Source organism: Canis aureus, chromosome 37 (genome assembly GCF_053574225.1).
Source record: "Canis aureus isolate CA01 chromosome 37, VMU_Caureus_v.1.0, whole genome shotgun sequence".
In the NCBI taxonomy this organism is placed as follows: domain Eukaryota; kingdom Metazoa; phylum Chordata; class Mammalia; order Carnivora; family Canidae; genus Canis; species Canis aureus.
This window is the reverse complement of record NC_135647.1, coordinates 307,532-320,990: the sequence shown is the minus strand read 5'-3', so window position 1 is coordinate 320,990 and position 13,459 is coordinate 307,532. Positions and strand designations below refer to the sequence as shown.

Here is a 13,459-nt window from a genome sequence, read left to right as displayed (position 1 = left end):
GAGGGTGAGGACAAGACAGGGCGGGGGGAGGGAGGGGGAGACCTAGGAGAGGGCGCCTCCCACAAGCCGAGCCCCGGGAGCCGCCCCGGATCCCGGCCCCGCCCTGGACCGCCCACGGCGCCGGGGGCGGGGGCGGGCGGCGGGGGCCGGCACGAGAGCTAGGTGGGGCCGGGGGTGCGGGCGCCGCGCGGAGGAGCAGGTGCTGGGCCTGGGATCCGGGGCGCAGGTGGAGCCGGACGGCCGCACGGCCCGGAGTGCCCTGCGTCGGGGTGAGAGAGAGGCGGAGGCCGGGGCGCTGGGGGAGGGAAGGGGACGGCTTGGTCAGACGGGGGCGGGGATGGGGCGGGGGTGGGGGGCCGAGAGGCTCCCGGGGAGAGGGGAAGCCCAGGGCAGGAGACTCGGACAAAGGACCGGGAGCCAGAGCCGGGAAGGCGGCACCGGAAAGAAATGGGAGCAGTAGAAGAAAACATCAGGGACAAAGACCTCCAGCGGGCTGCAACCAACCTTATCCTTCCTTCTTTCCCAGGGCCTCAGACTCAGTGTTGCTGGTGACGGCCCCGGAGTCCTGGGCACTGCAGGCAGGTGCAGGTTGCAGTTGCAGGTGCGGGCCTCAGTGAGTTCCCGGCTGTGAGGCTCTAAGCGAGGCTCTGTGCGGTGGTGAGGGCTCTGTTTATGTGTGTGTGTAGGGCTGTGTGTGTGTGTAGGGGTCTGTGTTCACGGGATCAAAGGTGTATGTGTGCATTCACAGGAAGGAAGGGTGTGTGTGTGTGTGTTCACAGGAGGGGAGGCTGCGTGTGTGTGTGTGTGTGTGTTCACAGGAGGGAAGGGTGTATGTGTGTTTGCAGCAGAGAAAGTGTGTATGTTCACAGGAGGGAAGATGTGTGTGTGTGTTCACAGGAGGGAACGGTGTGTGCGTGTGTGTTCATGGGTGTGGGTTTGGGATGCTAGAGGAGACGGGGTGTGTGTGTGGGGGTGTTTCCTTACAGGGGAACAAAGCTCTTTCTGGCTGGTCCTGGTAAAGAGGAGGGAAAACGGAAATAGTGTGAGACTGATGGGAGTGGAGGTTCTCAGCTGCCAGCCCTTTCTGTAATAAACGTCTTACAATGAATCCTTTACTGTACTGAGCTGAAATCCAAAGATGATAGGTCCTACCTACAGACATAAGTATGAAAAATCAACGTGCTTCCTTATCTGTATCATCACAGGGCAATGAAAAACAATAATCTGTGATAAAATACCAGGAGCAATATTTTACTGTGTGCGTACTGAGACCCGACTACCCTGCAGGTTGTAAGGAAGGAGGCAGATGTGTGTACCTGTCCGCAGACGCACAGGCATGGAGCTGACATGGGCATGCTGACACAAGTGCTGACTTAGTGACTCAGCTACCTCCAGCATGTTGCCATCAATGAAGTCATTTGACACAATGCTGAACAACTCTTGGTAGCAAAGTCATTTAACACAGAACTGTAATTGTATTCCTAGAAAGTTCATTGTATATTAATACCATTTTTTAAACAGTATTAATTTCTAGGCTCAGATAATTAAACACAGGTTTTCATGTACATGAATCTCCTACGGGACATTTGAGATTCTGGATGAGGGACAGTTCATCGTGCAGGCTATGCTTGGAAGAACATCTCATTGCTCTGCCTTATTCATAAATGCCAACATGGCCCCCCCATCACTGTGATTACAAAAGAAAAGCCCACAGCTTTTTAAAAATGTTCCCCAGGGAGTGGTTGAGAGCCAGTGAGCTAGGAAATGGGCAGAAGAGAAGCGGAGAGTGGGGCAGGATTTCTAACCAGTCAGAGCATCAGCCACCTGTCCTCTGAGGGACTTGCTGTGCTCTCAGCTGGGAGGACCCACCAGTGTGAGTACATAGAGTACACGTGGTATGCAGTTACCGACACCAGGATGCCACGTGCACTGCTTAGAAAAGAAGCATGCCTGGCCACCCCGTGTGCACTGCGGTGTGGTCCTGGCCCAGGGCTCAGCATGCCCTCTGCAGGGTGCTCTCTGCGGAGGCACCCTCCCAGAGCCCACAGCTGGGTTCTCCAGTCCTCCTCTTGCATTCTAGCAACTGTCTTCCCTCAAGTCCCTACTTCTAGGCTGTGCTGAGTTGCGGGGGATGGGAGGACAGATCCTCCCTCCAAAAAAGAAGTCCGCGAGTCTAAGAAACGGGAAAGTATTTTGGTGATATTTGCTGCTGTGGTGGTATTAAATCAGAAAGGGAACCACCGCCATGTCCAGCTCACAGAGTATTTGCCGGGTTCCTACACGGGAATGCATCCACTCCGAGGAACAGCTACGAAAACACGCTAAATAGAGCAACTGATGACATTAACGTGGCAAAGTGTGAGAGTTTGAGGCAGAAAAGCAGAACAGGAGATTTGTACAACTTTGATGTGTCTATGTTTAAAAGCTGGAAGAAGATACTTGAGGATGGTAGCTGTAATGGTCTCTGGGGCCATGAATCTTTGGGCTCCTGTTTTGTTGCTGTTATTCAATGTTCTCTCAAATGTCTTACAGGTGTTACCTTTGTAACTACTTCGTAGTTCTTGCTAACTGTCCTCAGCACTTTGAAAGGGATCAATCTTTGGTTCATTTTATTCCCATCCTCCCACTTCCCTTCCTGTCTTCTCCTCACCTTATGCCCAACACTGAGAGTGTAGAGCCCAGAACTTAATAGCTCACATGCCCTGAAAACATATTAACCAAAGTAGCCCAGTTAAGTGCTGGTTGGCTGAGTGCCAGGTGCTTTCGGAGGGCATCCAACTGAATTCTCGCCCAGCCACACAAAGTAGATGTAATGTCCTTAGTATGCAGCCCCCTAAACGGTGATTTGGGGAAACAAACTACAAATCAGAGGTTCCTCCCTCTCCCCCGCCCCCCCCCCCCACTTTGAAATTGACAGACCCAATATTTGAACTCAAGCCTTGTAGTCTGTTTCCAAATTCTCTCCACTGTGTTCAGAGATTTAGTCTGAAGGCCTGCCTCTGACTTGGCTTCCACCCCGAGCATCTGTCAGAGGTCAGAGAGCATCGAATAACTGGTGAGGGTGGGTATGTGAGCGGTGGGTGTGTGAGGGTGGGCACGTGAGGGTGCTTGTGTGGGGATGGGTGTGTGGGGGTGTGCACAAGGGTGAGTGCATTCGGGTGCTTGTGCGTGACAGTAGGTGCGTGAGTAGTGGGTGGGTGAGGGTGTGTGTGAGCATGGGTGCGTAAGGGTGGGTGGTCACGTCCTCTTGCATCAGGGTGGACGTCCTGTCTTCAAGAACGGCCTTCTGTCCTGCACAGCTCTTCCAATTTAGGGTCCCGTGTAGGACAAAAGCCTCAAATTCAAACATGGGGTATTTACAGGTCAGGCTTCATCCTGCAGCACCACTAAGAGTCCTGTTGACCCTCCCCTCCTGCTGGCCTGCGGGATCTCCTCGTCCTGGGCTCCGGGGACAGGCTCACAGCATTGCAGAGCCAGAAGAGGGTCAGGGCTAAGGAAGCCTTTCTGCAACAAGTCCATCCTGGGCTCCCCATGCACACTTCTAGTCCAGTTGTACATTCTTGACACTGCTGGCCTTGGGGCTTGGTGCCTAGACCGTGATAGAGTATTTCTAGGAGCCTTTACAGGCATGTATAGGGAAGCCCAGGATGGACTTGAGCAACTCAGAGAAATATAACAGCCACATCCCTAGGCCTGCTCTGGAGCCACCTCCCTACCCAGAGGATGATCTGGGTCATGGGGGAGCATGTCTCACACCTGCTGGGGCCAAGTGCCAGAATACAAAATTGACACCACCTGTTGCTCCTGGAAATGATTTCTCTTCTATAATCTCTATTATAGAAGGGAGCCCTTTATAATAAATAAATGAACACAGTGTAATGAGATGCTACTTAATCTGAACAACAGAAAGGAAAATAGTTACCTAGTTTCTCCCTCCTTGTAAAGGGTATATGAGGTCAGGTTAACAGATTTAGAAAGCATTCCGTCCTCACAGACAAATGTAGTATTTCTATTCCTGGATTCCTGGAACTACAAGAGAATTGGATTTCTAAAGACGTCACAACAAACAAGTGTTATGTTGAGTTAAATATATGTAATTACGTACCTACGAGATATGAATATTCATACCAGCCCAAGAAGGCTATGTATCTTTTTTTTTTTTCAAGAAACATATGCATCATAATGCACGTATGCATTTGGGCAGTGAGATGGTAGGGGTTTTGTCTGTTCATTTTGCTGCAACAGATTTCTCTCTCATTATGTCCAGTTCAGGAATCGATAATGATTGTTCATTTATTCAGAGCTCACTAGCACACGATCCAAATAATTCTCAGAGAAAAAAAGTCACACCACCACATTTTTCTATTAGAAACTACAGAAGGCTGAGAACTCCACTATTTGATACATGTGTACAGGGCTAACATCCGAAATAAGCACAACCCTGTCTCTGCAGTAAAATACATGATTATTTTTTAAGATTTATATTTTCATTTGAGAGAGAGAAAGCTTGAGCCAAAGGGGCAGAGGGAGAGGGAGAGGGAATCTCCAGTAGACTTTGCTGAGCGCTCCCCACATGGGACCCATCTCATGTCCCTGAGATCGAGACCTGAGCTGCTCAATCAACTTAGCCACCCAGGCACCCCAAAGCACGTGATTATTAACATTAGGTGCAGTAAATAAAGACCATAAATAGCTTCACATCTGATCATCCCACCAATGAGGTAGAAACAACATTTTTATTTCTGGAGCAGTGTGGGTTTTGGAAAAGGGTGTGTGGAACTGAGTGGACAAATACGAAAATTTATTTATGAATGGATGTTTTAGGAGCCAAGTGAACAAATCTGAGACAACACACTAGAGATTCTATTCATGGAAATACTATAAAAACACTAGGAGGATCCTCATAATGGCCCTATATGGAAATGACAGGGCAAGATGGGCCCCGCCCTATCCAGGGGCCCAGATGGAGGACTCGAATCTGAGCAGAAAGGAAAGCCTCTGCTTTCAGCGATCTAGAGCAAAGAACAGCTGCCGAGTTTTCACTCTTCTCTGTCTTTCCAAGTGTCTCTGATATTCTGAAAGTCAACATGATTCATACACCCTCAGATGCTTTCAGTATTTATTTCACTTAGATCAGCACAGAAACACATTTCCTTGTCTAACTTACAAGCAACTCACTTTACCTGCCTTAATCCTCCCAACCATGTCTCCGCTGCTATCATGGTCCATTTTCAGATGAGAAAGCTGCAGCTCAGATGCTGGACCAACCTGCCCAAACTTACCTGCTCCAGCCCCGATGTCTGGTCCTCCTCCCTCTTGCTCATGGTGCTCCCACCACACTGGCCTGATTGTGTTCTTGGAACTCACCCAGATACTTTCAGCTCAGGGAGTAACAGCCTGGACATGTGCTCTTCAGCCTGCCCATCCTAGGGCACCATCACCTCAGTAACTGCTCAAGTCACCTCCCCAAGGAAGCCTTCCCAGAATTTCTCACACTTACCCAGAGCCCACAGCACAGACTTCACCTTGAATAGCACTCTGCTCAGTGGTAATTTCTTTTTGAAGTATACAACCCTTTCTTTAATGCCTGCCTTCCTAAGCAGACCCTGAGCCCCAAGGGAGCAGGGCCCCCAAGCCAGGTGCTCACAGCCTCCCCACCGCAGCATAGTGCCTTAGAAGCTTAATGAAAGATTAAGCAACAAAACATCTTCTGACTCAACAGTCTTCACTCCGCCTTTAACTCTCCTAGTCCCAAGTCTGTTGACCTCCTGCTGGCCTCATGTTTGTCACAGATCTCTCCTAGCATTGGTGAAGTGAGGTGCCTTCTTCCACAGGCCATACCAGAGACACATTGTCCACCCATCTACATCCTGCATGAGTCCTCCAGGACATTATAGATATAGTCTCTAGCGTGCAAGTTCTCGTCCACGGGGCAGCACTAACAAAGCTCATAGCCTCTGTGCACAGCACATCACCCAGAGGATGGCCTTGGTGCTCTTCAGAAAGTGCCGTACCAGAAGCAGCCTCTCTGGTCCTATCCCAAGATCCTGCTAGGAGGTAGGGGCAAAGCTGGAGAATTTCCAGCTTGTCGAGAGCAGACATGCATCCTGCTGGATAATTACAAGTAGGAGCAGGGAGGAGACAAAGGAGGGACAGACAGGTGGACCAAGAGCCCTCAGACCTCAGGAAAAGGACTGGTGGCCCCATTGTCCCTGGTTGTTGTCAGGCAGACAGCCAGTGACGGAGCTTCCTCCTCTTTCTCCTGTGCTAGATGCCCCAATCCTAGATCTGAGGCCATGCTTGCATTCTCTCCCTTAAACCCAACCCGACTGAAGCCATGGTGGGGAAATTGTCCAATGATACGGGTAACACAGGAAGCAAGTGTCCTTGACTTCTTACCAACATCTTACCAAGGGAATTGGGGTCACATGGCTTCTACTCTTGGGGCCTTAGGAGGAATAATGCAAACTACCTGGCTGTTAATGTTGGCAGCAAAGTGTTCAGAGGGGAGGACAAAACAGCTCAAAGAGCCACAACGAGAAGGGGCTGGGCTCCTACGACCATTCCCCTTGAGGTTAACTCCTGAATGACTTCCTCCCCTGGGCATTGAGGACCGGGAGAGAACAAGAACAGTAGGATAGTCATATCTGCCATCATCGTTGTAAGACAGTTCCATGGGCAATTCTTTGATATAAAGGGAGGTAGCAAACATAGGTGAAAGGGAAGAGGACTTAAAGTAAAGCCCAAAATCCTCGAGTCCCATGTGCTGAATGTGCTTGGAGGCAGTAGCTGGTGTGAGCGAGTGGCAGACGCCCCTGCCCTATTGTGGGGACAATCCTCTGTTTGCTCACTTGCTTCCATGCTTATGAGGCTCACATGCATTAAAAGTGCTCTGTCAGCTTGAAACAGACAAATATTAGTACTTAAAATTTTGTTATGGGAGAAAAGTAGATGAAAGAGGAACGATGGCCCAGTCCTCTAAGAGAAAGTCCTCCAAGAAAAGAAGTATCTGTGTGTAATATCACAAAGATAGCAGGCACTCACGGACATGTGTGCTTGACTTCAAAACAGAAACACGGAGCTTTCCCAGTCTCACAGCCCAGAGCGAGGACACTCCCACTGTCCTCTACCTTAACCATCCAGAAAGCCCAGAGCCACAAGCCTCGTCTCTGAGCACCTCCCCAGATGCTCAGATCTGGGCTTGGCTCCTGCACCCTGTCCCAAACTGATCAGGAAGTACCCCAGAAGCCACCTCCCCAAGACATACAGAACACTGCTGAGCCTCTGTGCCCCTCACCCTCCCTCACCATCCGCATTCTTTTCTTTCTTTTTCTTTTCTATTTTTTTTTTTTTTTTAAGATTACGTTTATTTCAGAGAGCCTGTGCAAGAGCAGGGGGAAGGGCAGAAGGAGAAACAGACTCTGCTGGGCAGAGAACCCACACAGGGCTTGATCCCAGGACCTGAGCCAAAGGTAGATGCTTCATCCACTGAGCCACCTAGGCGCCCCTCCTCATTCTTAAAGTGGGGATAATAAGATATCCCTCCTGCTGTTGTAGCGAAGAGCTGACATAATCACATGTGGGAACTCTGCAAGCCCACAGAGGCTCCCCAAAACAGGTAGCTCCTTTCTGCTCCTAAATTCACTGTGGGCATAGCTCAGCTCAGACCCCTTACAGGGATCCAGAAGAGATGCCCCGGGGGCCCCTGGCTGGCTCAGTCAGAGAAGCCAGTGAGTGACTCTTGATCTCAGGGTTGTGAATTCGAGTCCCACACTGGAGGTAGAGATGATTTCAATAAATAAGCTTAAAAAAAAAAAGATATGTGCTAGCCAGGCCTCATGATGGACACAATTGGTGTGTTAAGTGTTCTTCCAGAGAGATTGCAGCTGTCCAAACAAATATGTCTCCCCTTCACGACTGTAAGTACAGCAGCAGACTGTAGTTGAGGCACATCTTCCATATTAATTCACAGAGAGCTTCCCCTATTGCTTTATTATAGCTAAAGACTACTCCACTGGATGGCTATCTCATAGTTTATTCCATCAGTCCATTTGTAATAGGCTCTTTATCCTTATGATATTTTGCAATTACAAACAACGCTGCATTGAATAACTGTAAATGTGTCATTTCCCACACATGAGGTTTACCTGTAGAATCACTTCCTGGCAGTAGAATTGAGTAAGTTGTATATGCATTTTTTTTTGTGTTGATATCACCAAACTAGAATCAAAAGGGAACTCTTTCTTTGTTTCCTTGTTTTGTTTTGTTTTGTTTTTTGAAATTCAATTTGTCAACATATAGTTTAACACCCAGGGCTCATCCCATCAAGTGCCCTCCTCAGTGCCCGTCATCCAGTTACCCCATCACCCCACCCACCTCCCCTTCTGCAACCCTTTGTTTCCCAGAGTTAGGAGTCTCTCATGATTTGTCTCCCTCTAATTTTTCCCACTCAGTTCCCCTCCTTTCCCTTATCATCCCTTTCACTATTTCTTATATTCCCTGTATCAGTGAAACCATATGATGATTGTCCTTTTCTGATTGACTTACTTCACTCAGCATGATACCCTCCAGTTCCATCCACATCGAAGCAAATGGTGGGTATTCGTCCTTTCTGATGGCTGAGTAATATTCCATTGTATACATAGACCACATCTTCCTTATCCATTCAACTGTTGGAGGACATCGAGGCTCCTTCCACAGTTTGGCTATTGTGGACATTGCTGCTATGAACATTGGGGTGCAGGTGTCCCGGCTTTTCACTACATCTCTATCTTTGGGGTAAATACACAGTACAGTTGCTGGGTTGTAGGGTAGCTCTATTTTTAACTCTTTGAGGAACCTCCACACAGTTTTCCAGAGTGACTGCACCAGTTCACATTCCCACCAACAGTGCAAGAGGGTTCCCAAAAGGGGACTCTTGAGATGCCCGGCTGGCTCAGTCCAAAGAGCATGAGACTCATGATCGAACTTATGGGTCCGAGTCCCTTTTGGGGTCTAGATACTACTTAAAAATAAGTAACCTTAAATATATACGTAATGGAGGGACTCTGACCTGAAAAAGAGAATGTTATCAAAAGGTCTGCTCAGAAAAGTGAAAACAAAAGATTCAGAATGTTTTCATACCGATGTGTTGACATTGTTGGTAAGTGGCTCCTAAGAAAATATTACTGGTTGATATCTCCCATAACTATCATTGAAAGTATGACAGGTGTGTAAAGGAAATAAAGTTGGCTCAAGGTTTTTTGTGTTTTGATTTTTGTTTTTGTGAAAAGACATGATGTCAGCCTTCATAGTCTTTACAGTCTGGTAAGGCAGTTTTAAAACTGGAATGCAGAAAGATGGCAAAATAAATCTATGCTGTTTTTATTATATAAAAAACAAAACATACATATATTTCTTATGGCCAGTAATTAAAATATCAAGTTTCTTTAGTCTGGGGTGGAATTATTCACATACTTAAGCACTCTGTGGTAACTGGTATAGGAAGTTACAATTTAAAATAGGTTTGATGGGGCCCGGGTGGCTCAGTGGTTTAGTGCCGCCTTCAGCCCAGGGCCTGATCCTGGAGTTCCGGGATCGAGTCCCACATTGGGCTCCCTGCATGGAGCCTGCTTCTCCCTTTGCCTGTGTCTCTGCCTCTCTCTCTCTCTGTCTCTATGAATAAATAAATAAAATCTTAAGAAATAAAATAGGTTTGATGGAGTTGGCAAATTGAATTTAAATTTTAAAATAAATAAATAAATAAACAAACAAACAAACTAAGTAACTAACTAACTAAAAATAATATGTTTGATGGGACGCCTCGATGGCTCAGGAGGTCAAGCATCTGCCTTCAGCTCAGGTCATGATCTTGGGGTCCTGGGATTGAGTCCTGTGTTGGGCTCCCTGCTCGGCAGTTATATGCTTCTCCCTCTGCTCCTCCCCCTGCTTTTGCGCTCTCTCTCTCTCAAATAAATAAATAAAATCTTTAAAACGTTTGATTTATAATAGGAATTGGGGCACCTGGGTGGCCTGGGTGGCTCAGTGGTTGAGCAGTAGTTGCTGTGACCGTTAGATGGCGCCAGTGACCAGCGAGCCTTCCATCCCTCCCTAAATTGAGTATTTTCCCTAAGGAGCTGCTGCTGCTTCTTTTTTTTTTTTTTTTTTTTTTAAGATTTTATTTATTCGTGAAAGACACACAGAGAGAGGCAGAGACAAGGCAGAGGGAGAAGCAGGCTCCCCGCAGGGAGCCCAATGTGGCACTCCATCCCGGAACTCCAGGATCACACCCTGAGCCAAAGGCAGAGGCTCAACCACTGAGCCATCCAGGCATCCCCCGAAGGAGCTTCCTCAAGTTGGTTGGTTTGGGACTTAAAATTAAAAAAAAAAAAAAAAAAAAAAAAAGATTATAAAGACCATATACTCACTGTCAAAATATTTCAAACAGCGTAAGAAACAAAAATGAGATCTCCCGTTTCTGGTAAGCCTGGTTTGAATGCATTAATGATGTGTGACCCTGATAACACTGACTGGGCAGAAAGCCCCACTGGACTGGTTGGGATAACCTGAACACAAAGTCACTGCACCCACGTGTACCCCCACCCACCCCAGACACACACATGTGCACACTCCACTCCACACTCACAGTCTGCAGCCCTGTATCCCCTCTGTCACTCACTAGCTGGTGAGGCCCTCATGATGGCCAGGCCCTCCTCCTACTCCCGGGAGTAGCATTAACAGGTTAACTGAGCAGGCTGGACTCTTGGGGTGTCAGCAGGTCAGTTACTGCATCAGCAGTTTCAAGAAGCATATTAAAAATCTTATACTTGAACATATTAATATAGTTACCCCCACTCTCACAAATACTTTTTCTGGGATAAAGCTGTAACTATGTTTACCTCCTTCATGGGGTGACTGACTTCGTAATACCAACCATTCCTCATGTTGCTGACCACCAAGGGCAGGTGGGAGCCAAATACCTGGCTGGCCAATATGGCTGTCAAACATTCACTCAACAAAAGTCTTTTTTGTTTAGTTCAAGTTGATTGGGCTCAAGTCTTTATTTTTATTTTTATTTTTTAAGATGTACTCATTTATTTGAGAGGGGATGGTGAGGGGCAGAGGGAGAGAGAGAGAGAATCTCAGGCCATTCTGTACTTAGGGTGGAGGCCAAATGGGACTGGATGTCAGGACCGTGAGACCAGGACCTCAACCAAAATCAAGAGTCAGAGGCTTAAACAACTGAATCACTCAAGTGCCCCTGATTTGGCTCAAGTTTTTAAACTCTGGGTCTGGGCTTCCTCATTTGCACTGAAGGATGGTGGAGCAGCCCCCAGGTGGGCGCTGTAGGAGTGCACACACACACAGACCCCACGTGGTGGGTCCCTTTCTGGGAGCAGGAAGGATAATGGTACACACGCAGGGCTTTCCAGGATACAGGAGTCCTGGAAACTGTGGAAGTGTGCAGTGAGGAAGAGGAAGAGAGGGGAGTAGACAGGGCTCCAGTGACCTACCTTTGTGCTGGCCCCTGGAAAGCAGCAAAGCCCACCCAACCATCAGGACAGCTCCTTACAGTCCAGCAGACCCCTGGGTTCCTCAGCAGCACCCAAAGTCCTTCGCCCAGAATTCAGAAACACGACTGTGCGAATGTGCGAGTGAAGAAACTAGTGTGATCTGGGCCCGGCCAAGGTATGAGAGCTGACCTCGAGGGGTTGGGTGCGCGAAGCCCTCCCACAGCCTGGAGCAGGTAGGATACAGGGGCTGGGGTCCCCACTGTCACTCATCCCTTCAGCAGGCTGGTTCTATTCTGCACCTGCCCCTGGGTCTCACTCCTCGCGCACAGACCCTGCACACAGCGCTCTTCTGTCCCCAATGGGCCACCCCAGGGCCCAGCACCGCATCCCTTAATTCATTCACCCCTCACGGGAGCCCACGAGCCGTTCACAGTTCAAGACACCAGGCTGAAATCTGCACCTGCCCTCTCCATACACCCTCCTCTAGTGAAGACGCAAGGTCCTCCGTGTGCTGGGACAGGATATCCCTGTGCCACAGCTCTAAGGATGCCACCCTTCCTCCAAACAGGTATTTCTGCGGGAAAAGGCTGGAAATGCCGGGCAGCGACAGGACAGTACACCAAAAGGTTCATCAGCGCGTCTTCCCGGCGTCGGGCAGTCACGGGGTGCTGCCCAGTGGGTGCGTGAAGTCCAGGCCGGACCGACGGGGGGCGGGGGGGCGGATCATTGCGGGCGACCTGGACCTGACCCCGCACGGCTCTCACCTGCTAGCCCGCCGCCTCCTCCCCCTGGATGCCCAACAACCAATTATCCGCGGCGGCGAGTCTGTGACGTCAGCGTTGCCGGGCAGACCAGGGGTGCTTTAGGGCCTCCACTTGCGGATCAGGCCCTGGGGTAGGAGAACTGCGAAGGTGCCAGGGGCATGGAGAAGAGGCGGACAAGACCCAAAACGGGGGGCGGGGTGGGGGGAATTTATATTGTGCTAGAAAGGACCACAGGGTTACCTAGCCTAACCTCCTGCTGAGTGTCCAGCTATGGGAAGGAAGAGCGGGAAGCCCACTCTCTCTGCCCATGGGCCCTGGGTGGGCTGCTCCAATGGAGAGAAGGTGCCTTTTTTTTTTAAATATATATATTTTTTTTATTTAGGGATGTCTGGGTGGCTCAGCGGTGGAGCGTCTGCCTTCCGCTCAGGGGGTGATCCTGGAGACCCAGAATCGAGTCCCACATCCAGCTCCCTGAATGGAGCCTCTGCCTGTTTCTCTACCTCTCTCTCTGTGTCTGTCTCATGAATAAATAAATAAAATCTTTAAAAAAATAAATCTATATTTTAAAAAGATTTTATTTATTTATTTGAGAGAGAGGCAGATACATAGGCAGAGGGAGAAGCAGGTTCCGTGCAGGGAGCCCGATGTGGGACTCCATCCCAGGACCCCAGGATCATGTCCTGAGCAGAAGGCAGCCACTCAACCACTGAGCCACCCAGGCGTCCGGAGAGAAGGTTTCTCTTCATATTGAATTGAAATCTGCCTTCCCAGGGTTGCTTGCAACACCTCTCCCACACAACAACCCATTTATCCTAAGTGCCTGATTCACCCGATTTATAACAAGCTGAGTGCTTTTCTTTAATGAAAGAGGAAACTATGGGTGAATTTCAGAATAGCGACAAGGAAGAAACAAAACTGAGGGGAAATGTTGATGGATAAAATGTAAACTTTGGTAGAACATTGTTGTCCACATTCTCCTCTATGCTTCCTCCACTGTGTGTCACTTCTGTAAGCACCCCAGTCTATGGAAAGGAACACTCCCGACTTCACTACAACACACATGCTCACAGGCCACAGTGCTTGCTTGCTGGGTTAGCTGTGCCAGGTTTGCAGTGTTGCCATTCCTTCCACCTACCTGTGAAACATCTGCTTAAATGGATATGGATTAGACCCTGTTCAGCCAGTGGATAGTCACGGAGTCTC

At 48.9% G+C, this 13,459-nt stretch overlaps 1 long non-coding RNA gene across 3 annotated transcripts; it reads left to right on the top strand.

The window, feature by feature from the left end:
• Positions 1-118: 118 nt before the first annotated feature.
• Positions 119-12,776, top strand: LOC144306666 (uncharacterized). 3 transcript variants are annotated; one of them, XR_013373762.1, is made up of 4 exons: positions 119-269; positions 527-657; positions 12,061-12,171; positions 12,639-12,776. It is a non-coding gene; the product is annotated as an uncharacterized LOC144306666 (long non-coding RNA). The 3 variants fall into 3 exon arrangements; XR_013373763.1 differs by lacking the exons at positions 12,061-12,171; positions 12,639-12,776 and adding an exon at positions 1,288-9,241; XR_013373761.1 differs by lacking the exons at positions 12,061-12,171; positions 12,639-12,776 and adding an exon at positions 1,206-9,241.
• Positions 12,777-13,459: the final 683 nt, after the last annotated feature.